Source organism: Triturus cristatus, chromosome 11 (genome assembly GCF_964204655.1).
Source record: "Triturus cristatus chromosome 11, aTriCri1.1, whole genome shotgun sequence".
NCBI classification, from domain to species: Eukaryota; Metazoa; Chordata; class Amphibia; order Caudata; family Salamandridae; genus Triturus; species Triturus cristatus.
The window spans coordinates 22211746-22224135 of record NC_140594.1 but is presented as its reverse complement, the minus strand read 5'-3'; positions in this window follow the sequence as shown (position 1 = coordinate 22224135).

Below are 12390 nucleotides of genomic sequence, written 5' to 3'. Positions count from 1 at the left end.
ACTGCCTCCATTTGACGAGGAATTCCCAGCAACAGGCGATGACACCGACAGGAGAGAGGGGAGTCAGGGTGTGACAGAAATGCCCTGTCATGACGCACCAACACCAAGGCAAAGGGCACAAGCCACATCCAGGTCAAGGCCCAGGAGCAGCACTGCAACAGAAGGAGAAGGCACCGTGTTCTCCGGTTTGGAACAGTGCATGCTGCAGGAACAGCGCCTGCAAAGCAAGGCAATGCGGTCAATAAATCGCCAGCCATGCCGCCTACATCAGGACAATCGCAACATGGTAGCGGCAATACAAGAGCTCTGTGCCACTTTGAGGGACACCCAAGCTGCCAATGACAGGGCTGGACGACGTGCCAATGCACGCCTACACAATTATACAAAGGCAGTCAACCGCCTCTGCACCACCACCAGCGCACTCACACGCAGAAGCGTAACCATGCAGGTGGACATGGCACATTGCTGCCAGGACATTGCATGAGGGCTTGAGCAGGTAACCACTGCTGTGGAACAGCTGCAGACAGCCAATGCTGGTGGCAGCGCACTAATGGCCTCTGCTGAGAGTGAGGACACATCGAGTCGCAGCAGCATCACTCCAACCTTGCCAGGTGAAAGACGCCGCAGTGGCAGACAGGTAGCAGGCCAAGGGCGCACCATGGGGGGCACTCACCCTGGACGGCACCGACGGAGGTGATCATCTGCGGGGACACTGACTGCAACACGGGTGCTTTTACCCGAAAAGGCTGTTTGCCCTATTACTTGTGCCTTCTCTGCACTGTGTGTACAACTTGTGCTGGGGACAATTGCTATTTCTTGCATGTGAAGTGTGATTAAACACTTGACACATCATCAGGCTTTGTCGTCTCATTTCATCAATACTCACCTAAAAGTAGTTTCGTGTGATCTCAGTCCGTCTCTGGCGTCCAGCAGATGCCCCAACTCCTGGTGCTGGTCTGGCAGGGGGAGCAGGGCGCTCATCATCCGATGTGTCTGTATCGGTCACATCAATTGTGGTGCCTTTCCTCATTGCCATGTTATGTAGCATTGCACAGCTTGCCACGATTTTACAGCAGGTCTCAGGGCTGTATTGCAGTGCGCCTCCACTTTTATGCAGGCACCTGAAGCGGCTCTTCAGGATTCCGAAGGTTCGCTCAATGACACAGCGTGTAGATCTGTGTGCCCTGTTGTAGCTCCTCTCACTTGCATTTGCAGGATCCAGATATGGGGTCAGGATGAAGTCGCGCACTGCATAGGCACTGTCACCTGCATGAAAAAAACACAATAGGTAAGTCAATGTCCCCCCCCCTCAAGTGATGTAGTGGATGTATTGATGTGTGCAATGTATTTACCAAGCAGGTACCCCTCCCCAAAGTCTCCAGCACTCAGACGTCTGTGTATTCCACTGTGTCTGAAGATGAAAGAGTCATGTGTACTGCCGGGGTATTTGGCTACGATGTCTGTGATGAGATACTTAGCGTTGCACACAATCTGTATGTTGAGGGAATGGTAGCATTTCCGATTCCTGTAGACATATTCAGTTTCTGCTGGGGGTGTGATGGCCACATGGGTCCCGTCAATGCAGCCAATGACGTGAGGGAAACGTGCAATCTGGTAGAAGTCCAGTATCGTTTGCTGTAATGCCTGTTGGGTGGTGGGGAAGTAAATGTGATGTGAGAGCCTCAGTAGCATTGCATCTAGGAAGGCATGGAAGAAGCGTGAAAGTGCACTCTGTGACACCCCACCAACCTCCGCTATGACCCGCACAACTGTGGGAATTGTTTGTGTCCTGCGTGTAGGGTGCTCCAAGTGGGGTTTCAGCTCCTCAATCAGGTCCATTATGGTCTGTGGGTGCAGTCTGTACTTGTCATAGATGTCCTCTTCAGTGTTCTGGAACAGGGTGATGCGCAGCCTGAATATACGTTCCTGTCTCATTCTCCTGTGAGCAAGGGCCCGAATACGCAGCCTCCTGGCTATCACGTACATTGCAGCCATTGTGGGTGTGTTTGTTGCATTGTGGGCTGGTTTATGTACCTTGCACCAGTTTACCACCTGCAAGCAATTGGTGTTAATAGCGATTTCTTAAATTGCGAAAATCGAAAAATCGCAATTTGCGACATTTTCATACATGTGTTTGCGATTTCTTAGTTTGCGATTTCTTGTTAGCGATTTTCGCTACGCTAAGAAATCGCAAATTAAGTATTCGCAAGGAAATTCGCTGTTTTCAGATTTCGCAGCCTAAGAAATCTCTAATTTAGCGATTTCTTATTTTTCTGTGTGGAAGTGTGTCATACATATGAAATAGCGAAAAATCAGTCGCAAACGCTCTTTTTTGCGAATCGCAGCGTTTGCGACTAATTTTTCCTTTCATACATATGCCCCCAAATTAGGACACATAAGGACACAAGTGGGATATCCAATTATCATAGTTACTCCTCAGACTCTCTCTCTGACCCTCTGTATTTCAGCCAAGGCCCCCAGATCTTCCATTTCTTAATGCAACCCCTGCTCCTGTATATAGTTTCCTCAGCTCTTTGGCACCAATCGAGGTCCTGCCTCCACTGCTCCCATTGCGGAGGCATCCGAGACCCCCATCCCCTGGCAATGTTTCTTTTTGCTACCCCTGCTGCCAGCACTAGCCAGAGATTCACATACCTAGACCAGTCGGTGTCACCTTTCATCAACAGCAACAGCCACTTTGGTTCCATTGGAACGTGTCGCCGACTACAGCAGACATAGTGTACTTGACCCTCGCCCAAAAGAGAACCATCTCAGGGCATTCCCATAATATATGGTAGAAGGTGCCTTCCTCTTGGTAACCCCTCATGCAGAGGGCCGACTAACTCCTACCCCAAGCGTATAGGTGTGTGCAAGGATAGTACATGCGGTGTAGGATCTTTAACTGCACCAACCTAAACCTGGAGCGGATTGCTATTTCACGCTGACCCTGTATGGTGTCTTGCCAGTCATCGTCGTCCAGGGTGCCAATGTCTCGAGCCCATGCCGCCCGAAGCACCACCAAGCAGTCCGGCATATTGTTTATGAGCTTGCGGTAGATGGTGGATGTGGGCTTTCTTAGTCTGGGGTCCAGGAGCAGTCTGTCCTCCATGGGGTATTCTGTGATGAAGGCGCCACTGTGTATGGTGTGTATGAGACGTATGTAGTGGTAATGTTGTGAATCATGGAGGTCATATTCCTTCTTGAGATAAACAAAGGAACGGGGGCAGCCCCTTTCCATACGTCACCCAAATATTCAATGCCAATGAGCCTCCACCCCCTGAACCCTGTCAACTGTGTCACCTCTTTCAGCTGATCTCCGAGCCATAAGGGGATTCTACCAGTCAGTGTGTCCGACCATCCCAGGAACTTGTTTGCCTCTCTCCAACATTGAACTACCACCCTTGTGTGTGCAGGCCACTTCCTTCACGGTCTCCGGGCATAAAGAAGGTGCTCGCTGTTGCCCCCCGGCATGACCATCGTGCACTGTCCGTGAATACCCAATTGTTAACTACCTGGAGCTGCGAGGCCCAGTAATACAGTTTGACGCCTGGAAGCGCCAGACCCCATCATATACCCCTCTGGTAAGCTTGTGTAGCACTATCCTAGGGTTCCCACCATCCCACAGCAACGTCCGTACCGCATGTGATATTTGTGTAAATACCCCCGGAGGGACAGGATACGGTGTATTCTGTAAGATGTATAAGAGCCTCAGCAGAGCGAGCATCTTAAATAATGCGCCCGGCCCTTGAGGGAGAGAGGCAGTGATCGCCAGTGACTCATGTCAGCCCCAAGGCGAGCCAGCTGAGACTCAAGGTTTTCAGCAAAGTCCTCCTTATCTCTTCCGTGACGTATATCCCCAAGTACTTGAACCCATCAATCACCACGGTGGCGGGACATCTAGTGGGGATCCGCGGGGGAGTGCCCAAAAATGGAAAGATCACTGAATTCCCCCAGTTAATGGTGTAGCCAGAGTAGCTGCCGAATAACACGAAAAGGTGTAGCACCTGTGCAATCGAATGGTACGGTCTCGCCATGTATAACACAATATCATCGGTGTATAGGGAGATACGCTCTACCCACTCGTCAGTCAGCGCCAAACCTCAGAATGACCTGTCTCTCCTGATCCAGTGAGCCAGTGGCTCCAGAGCCAGGGCAAAAAGGAGGGGGGACAGGGGACATCCCTGCCTGGTACCCCTCCTGAGAGGGAAGACCCTGGATGTGGCACCATTTACCCTAATACAGAAGGCGCACCCAACTGCAGAAGATCGGGCCAAAGCCTAATTTCTGGAGCACCATAAATAGGTAGGGCCATTCGATGCTATCGAATGCCATCGATGCATTTAACGCCATCAATGCCGTCTGTGTGTTCCCCACATCCTCCGTCATGTAAAGTACGCCATACAAGCGCTGCATGTTATGGCGGGTCCTCCTACAGGGCATGAACCCTGATTGGTCAACATGCACCAAATCAGGAAGAACAGACACCAATCTGTGTGCTAGGGCCTTGGCTAGGACCTTGGCCTCTACGTTGATGAGTGAAATGGGGTGGTACGAGGAACATTGCTCCGACGGCTTCCCCACTTTATGAATGACCACGATCATGGCCTCACGTTGATTGGGGGGAGCCTACCTAACTCACGCGCCTCCGAGTAGATCTGGAGAAGAGGGTTGATAATGACGTTCGCCTGCCGCTTATGAATTTCAACAGGAAGCCTGTTAGGTCCCGGCGCTTTCCCGGACTGGAGCGAGTTGAGGGCCATCGAGGCGGTCCCTTTCGAAGTGGGTCGCGAACACCTCCGCTATTCCGTGCTGGTGGATACTAGTGACCCCGACATGTATCCCACTTCAGCTACCCATGAGCGATCCCTGTCGCGTCACTCAAGCCAAGCAAGCAGCTTCAGGGCATTATTGCCTACGTCGTAGATCCAGTGTTGTGTGGCAAGAGAGTACGCCCGTGCCTCCCCCTCAGCCAGGGCTCAAAGTTCCCTCTGTTTGAGTGTCAATCTGTGGCGGAGGTCGACAAAAGAGGCTACACTCGCATCGTGCTCCAACTGCTCAATTTCGTTTTCAAGTTGACTAATCTGTAGGGATTCCTCTTTTTTCTGGGCACCTATCAGTGCCTCGGCCTGCCCTCTCAGCACCGTTTTGTATGCTTCCCATAATGTTACGTGGGACACAACCAAGCCCCGGTTTTCCTCAAAGTAGAGCTGAGAACCCTCCCTGAGTTTGTCCCCTATGTTGTGGTCCCGGAGGCGCCACGGATCTATCCTCGGAAAAGACGCCCTGTTAATCACTGGGCCCATAAGTGTGACGCTGACTGGAGAGTGGTCGGAGATCCCACAGGCCATAATCTGGGGATCAGCAAAGACGCCCACCTGGTCAGAGCGGGCAAAGAGGTGGTCGAGTCATGAAAAGGGCCGTGTGGAGCTGAATAGAACGTGTATTGTCTAGGTGAGGGGTTGTATGTGTGCCACAGGTCGCTTAGTCCCATGGTCGTGACAAATCCCTCTAGGCCCCTGTAGGAGAGTAGGGTCTGCTTTCTATGTTCACCCCCACTTTTTGCTTTTGCTTTACTGGTTTTCGACTTAGATGTGGCTGTGGGCCTGCTAATCAGACCCACAGCCCTGCTGTTCTCACTCTAAATTAATACTATGTACTTTAGGTGCATAACCCATTTGGATAGGATCACCTTATTGGCCCCTGTACAGTGTACCCTAGGTACCCAGGGCATAGGTGTACCCTAGGCCTACCAGGGGCTGCAGCATGTATTATGCCACCCCTGGCCTGGCCTTCCATTTTGACACAACTGGCTGATCACTCAGCTGGGGCAAGGTCGTGTAATCACCCCTTGCTTAGGTGTAGTATCCCTATACCTAACTTACATATAGACACATGTGTACCTATCAGTCACTCCTATGGCAGGCCTTGACAATCCTGGAGGCAGAGTGCTTGGTAACATGTGAGATGGTGCTCTAGCATGAGCTGAGCCTGTCTGCAGCTTTCGGAACCTTGTCCTTATAGCTGTTCTATGATATAGCCTACCATATACTCTTAAAGTGCCTTATAATCTTAGACGGTTATGGTAACTATGGTTTGGCTTTATCGAAACATGTCGTGTAAGGTGTCTAACACTGTGGAATAATACCCCCATGCCATTTCTGGACATGAGAATATTATTCCCCCCTTCTAGAGGGAAAGACATGTTAAAATCATACTTCAACTGTTAGCCTCTGACCAAAGCCTCAGCATCACAAAATGGATGCTGCTGCCACGACACAAGTCTGACCTCCTGCAGCTGGGAGTGATCCCAGCCAGGGAGGCCTGGACAATAGGTTTCCTGCTTGGGGAGGTGCTAGCACCTCCCCAGACAGCCTTTAGTGTATTGGGGCAGGGTGGGCTGAAAGGAATGAGACATGCCTGGGGCACACAAGGTGTTCCTTGCATAGTCCAGTTCAAACCGGCGCTGGGGCACTCCAGCCCCAGCTCTGGTGCGAAACTGGACAAAGGGAAGTGGGTGTAACCACCCCCTCCCAGGTCCCACCCATAAGGCGTGACCTAGCAGGTATCCCAGCCCCCCAGATTAGTATAAGAGTGGGAGTTGGGCCTCAAGACTTTAGATTATCCTGAACCTGCAAACTTGAACAGAAACTCTGGACCTTCGACATTCGACGAAAGAAGAAGACTGAAGAATCTCCCTTGTAGCCAAGGAGTGGCTACCCTGTGCAAACAGGCACCATCAAGAGACTACCCTTTGCTTTGCCCACGTTCTACGAGGAACCGACTGCAGAGCCTGACCAGAGCCTCGACTTCCAGACTTCTCCGACCCTGATCCACATCGACAGCAAAGCTGAGATCCGTGGAGGCGACGAGCGACGTGGGACCGGCTACCTGGGAAAAGTGGCTAGTAACTTAAAGCGCAGTTCTGAGGTACCCTCGAAGTTGTGCACCGGGGATTGAGAAGCCCCAACCCCAAGCACCATCTGCACCGAAGATCAGCCCCCCACACTCCACGAGTCCTGCGTGGGGCCCTTCAGCATTTTCCTGCTTGCCGCGTCTGTCCGGTTGCTTGCCCGCTGGCTAGTGGCCTTTGTGACGACGCATCCTGAAATCTTCTACGCTGGTTTGGCTCCTCCAGACTGGCTCCCGCTTCTCTGCAAAGAAGAAGCACCCCAGACCTTCCTGGTCTGCACCAGAAGCAAGTCCTTCGTTCTTCGTGGGTTCCGCTTGCCAAGGCTTGGTGAGTCCTAGTCCAACTTCGACGCCGCCGACAGCAAGAGCCTTCGTGGGACAGCTCGCCTCCTGGTCCTGGTCATCCTCGACGCTTCCTGGTCCTCCTGGCTGCAGCGACAAGCTTCACCTTCACCTGCAATCTTCACGACATCGCCTGGTTCCTTCCTGGTCCCACGTGGTCACTGGCTAGTGACCTTGACTCTGTCCCTTCTGCTTGCAGGTTTCTTCTCTTCTTGATCCCCGCCTTGGGATCCACCGGACACTCTTCACTGACTGCCTGTCAGCATCTTTCTTCAGGCATCCATAGGAGTCGACGACGAAAACGACGCATCTTCACCCCTATGCACCCGCAGCCTGTGGGCTAGGTAACTTGGGTACTCCGGTGCTCATCAGGATAGTGACTATCCTAGTGTCTAGTTTTCAAGTCTCAACTTCCTAGCTACTCCGGAAGTGTCCTAAATCTACCGTTTTCTAAACTGTACTATTGCTATTGACTTTTACGCATTACGCGTGAGTGTTTCCACTCTGCACACGAATCCCGTGGGCCTCCCACTTCCTAACTAACGCTAGTGTAGTGTAGCCCCAGTGATTCCCTAGGCCTAGGCCTATCCTATTTCCGTGACAGTGGTTCTTATACCACTTACTTAGTATATGGTTTGCGTGGCCCCTAGGGCCTAACTGTATTACTTACCTGTGTGACTTAATGTATGCTTAAATAAGACTGTGTTGTACTTACCTCTAATCTCATAAAGAGTGCTGAGGGTTTGCTTAGAATAAATACACTTTATTTTATATATATATCTGTTGTGGTGTCCTTTCATTTGGTATTCAAGGGATTATATATGGTATCACAGCTGGCTTAATACAAGAAAAACCCTACACAAAGAGGGAAAGTGTGGGTAGGGAGGGTCCAAGGGATATGTTTAGAGACCAGCTACAGTATGAATCCCCAATCAACAAACATCATACCAAAAAATACTGTGGGTCTAAAAGTTCTGTGTGAATACCTGATATATTCAATAGAGTGAAACCATCTGGGGTATACCCAAAAAGGTTGAATTCCCATCACCCACAAAGGTGGCTATTCATCATCTGGGAACCATAACAACCAACCACTTAGGTAATTATGGCGGTTAAATGGTAGTCCCAGTCGTGGGTGACCAAGGGTAGGGTGATGGTTTGCAGTGCCAAGAATATAAAAGGAAGAAGTGCTATTAAAAATGGCTATCAAAACACAAACAATTTTATTCTGGTGCTGTCTTGATGCCACTTTAAAAACAGTGCGTGGACAGTGTAACAAATAACTGTCAGAGTGGCGGTCTACATGTTTCGGCTATCGGACTGTGGAGTCCAAGCTCTCATCAGGACCTAATGCGCTACTGCAAAAACGTGAAAAAAGGAAACTTATGTAAACTAATAGTTGGGATGAATTCCCAATACGACCTGTTTATGCTAGTCCGTTTCCCTGGAGTTTTGGGGGGAAAAAAGGAACCTAGTTACAATGGAGAAAAGAAAATTCATTCATTTCTGAACAATATCAGTATCCAACACAGAACACGGCTAGATATAGTGTACTAGCGGTCATTTGCACAATACTAGTAGATGTATTGTTTACACAAAGTGATAGGCATATCAAAAAATTGCTTATGTACTTACCCGTCAATTTTCGGGTATGTACCTCGCCTCGCCTGGCATCCGCTCAGGACTGGAGGCACCGCTCTATGAAGAAGAGAGTATCAATGCGTAAAGTAAATAGCCCCTGGGTAGTTTATCCTGTTTTGTTACAGTGGGGGGAGGGAGAAAAACTTCCACAAGGTGTCGTTCGAAAATGCAACTATGAAGAAATGGCAGAATCAAACAGTCTAGTCAAATCTAGTCAGACGGTAAAAACACAGATGTGTGTGTATGCTAGCATATTTAAAAGTGCACTGTGGTGCTGGCACACGATTGGGAGCGGGTCAAAAATGCAAAACGAGTCTTGCAGGTTCGCATTAAGTCCCTTGTTAGTGCAGCCAAAATGCTCGGTCACTGAAGCGGTGAAGGCTCGGGCTTAATCTAGAAAAACGTAAAGGCGTGCAGTATCACGTTTAAAAACTCACGCCTCACCTATGGCTCGTGTATATAGTATTAATACAGTTTCAAAATTCAAAAAAGCGGATGACAAAAGGATAGGACTCACCTCTCCGTCGGTACCCCGCGCTAGCTGCTGAGCTGGAAGGGGAGGTGGCGGACCGGCCGGGGGAGTATCCTAATAAAGACCAATGAGCGTCCAGCCTCGTCACTTTCTACGGAGCGCTCAAAGGGACGAAAAAGCTTGTCTGGTGTTTCCGCATAAGGGAACTTGGGTAATGTAGTTGTTAATATAGTTCTTCTATAGGACGTATTTCGGCGACATATTGAAGTGTCTGCCGAAGAGGTGCAGTCAAGGTGTTTTGTTCAGCAAACTGGTGCGCAACAAGGCGCCAGTCATTCGAAAGGCCACTTAACATAAATTATAATTATATATGCTGTAATGGTGTCACACTCAGGATGTAAACAGTGCGATGTCACGTGATAACCGATGATGTTGATTAGTAATGCCAGAGGTGGTGTCAGTCTAGAACGGCTATCAAAGGGTAAATCCTCATGTGTTATCACGTATTTGTCAGAATTAGGGATTTGAAACCTTAACGTAATTGAGGGATTGAGATGCCATATGTAATACTCAGAGATCCCTTCGAAGGGGATGTTGACAATTTACTCATAGTAGACACTCCAAATACAATGAGTAGTGTCCTGTGTACAAGAATGATAAAGAACAAGCAGTGATCCAAGATATCACCACCTATAATGCCAGAGAAAACAAGGTTTATCATAATCTTACGAAGAAGGACAAACATGCTTTAATGGCACTCACGAAGGACGACTCCATCACGATAAAACCGGCAGATAAAGGCGGAGCAATTGTCATCTTAGATACAGAGACATACCGCACTGAATGCCTAAGACAACTCGACAATCTTGCAGCATATAAACCGCTCTCTGAAGATCCTACTCCCAGACTCACGAGAGAGATAAAAACCCTCGTTGATGATGCACAAGCTGCTGGCTGGATCACAGAACAAGAATCCCATTTCCTAACTACCAAATACCCGGTCATGCCATACTTTTATGTCTTACCAAAGATACATAAAGAACAAAGACCACCTCCAGGGCGACCGATAATATCAGGTATAGGCTCTTTATTAGAACCTCTTTCCACTTTTGTGGATTTCTTTTTGCAGCCGCTCGTTAAGGAAATGCCAAGTTACCTGCAAGATACCAAGGACGTCCTCCGTCTGCTTCCAGACATTATTTTTGACACGGAATCGGACATATTGGTGAGCTTCGATGTGGAATCTTTGTACACCTCTATCCCACAAACGGAGACCCTAGAAGCCATAGAGAGTCTTCTAGAGATGAGAAACCTCGACACCATCACACCGGTTCATTTCATAATGGAATGTGCCAGGTTGGCCATGATGGAAAATTTCTTCAGGTTCGAGGAGACAATTTATCTGCAAGTCTCAGGAACATCCATGGGCAGCATTTTCGCGCCGAGCTTAGCCAACCTGTATGTCCATCTCTTCGAACAGCACAATGTACTTAGACAGTCCAATCCATTTAGAGAGCAGATAAAGATATGGAGAAGGTACATTGATGATATTCTGGTAGTGTGGCGTGGGTCTGTTGCTTCTCTGTTGGATTTCCATGCATGGCTAAATGAGCAGAACGATTTTTTACGTTTCACTGTAGCTTATGACAAAACTCGATTGCCTTTTCTAGACATTGTGATATGCCCTGACCAGGGCAGACTGGGGAGTGAGCTATACAGAAAACCCTCCTCAAAGAACTCTCTTCTGAGTTTTCAAAGTTACCATCCGAGATCTCTCCGGGAAAATCTACCCATAGGACAGTTCCTGCGCATCCGCAGGAACTGTTCTGATTTAACCTCTTTCAATCGTCATGCAGAAGATCTATCTAGTCAGCTACAAGATAGACAACACCCAAAGAATTTGGTCAGACGTGCTTGGAAAAGAGCCACAAACAATCATCGTGGGGCACTTCTAGAACCTCCAGTACCAAAACCACCGTTGTTGAGAATGACCTGTGTCAATACATTCAGCACGTGGTCCAACCATGTACAAAAAACGATCAGGAGACATTGGCGGATATTAAACATAGGGAATGAGGCTCTACCACCTCCCCTCTTCTCTTTTAAAAGAGGTACCAACCTTAGAGATAATCTAGTTCACACAAGACCACGGGTGAAACCCCCTACAACTACTAATACCCTGTGGAACTTGCCACCGGTACAGGGACATTTCCCATGTGGCCAGTGTTCTGTTTGTCCTCAAACTCAGTCCACCAAAACCATTGATATTGGTACCAATTCACCATGGATCCTGAAAAAGCACACAAATTGCAATACAGAAAGGGTGATCTATCTCATAACCTGCCCCTGTTCATTGCGATATGTGGGTATGACCACACGAAAGATCAAAACTCGCATCAACGAACATAAGAGCACCATTAGACGGAATAAACAAGCCACCAAACTCACCAACCATTTTCTGTCTTTGGGACATAAACCAGAGGATTTGAGATGGGTGATCTTAGAACAACCTTTCATCCCCACTCACGTCACAGACATCAGTAGATTCTTGTTCATAAAAGAACAAAAATGGGTGTTTAAACTCAAGAGTGATCTATTGGGTCTGAACGACGATATCCCATGGTCATCCCTCTAATTTTGCGAGACATCAACACATGATGCACCTTCAAACGTTTTGATCTTTATCATTCTTGTACACAGGACACTACTCATTGTATTTGGAGTGTCTACTATGAGTAAATTGTCAACATCCCCTTCGAAGGGATCTCTGAGTATTACATATGGCATCTCAATTCCTCAATTACGTTAAGGTTTCAAATCCCTAATTCTGACAAATACGTGATAACACATGAGGATTTACCCTTTGATAGCCGTTCTAGACTGACACCACCTCTGGCATTACTAATCAACATCATCGGTTATCACGTGACATCGCACTGTTTACATCCTGAGTGTGACACCATTACAGCATATATAATTATAATTTATGTTAAGTGGCCTTTCGAATGACTGGCGCCTTGTTGCGC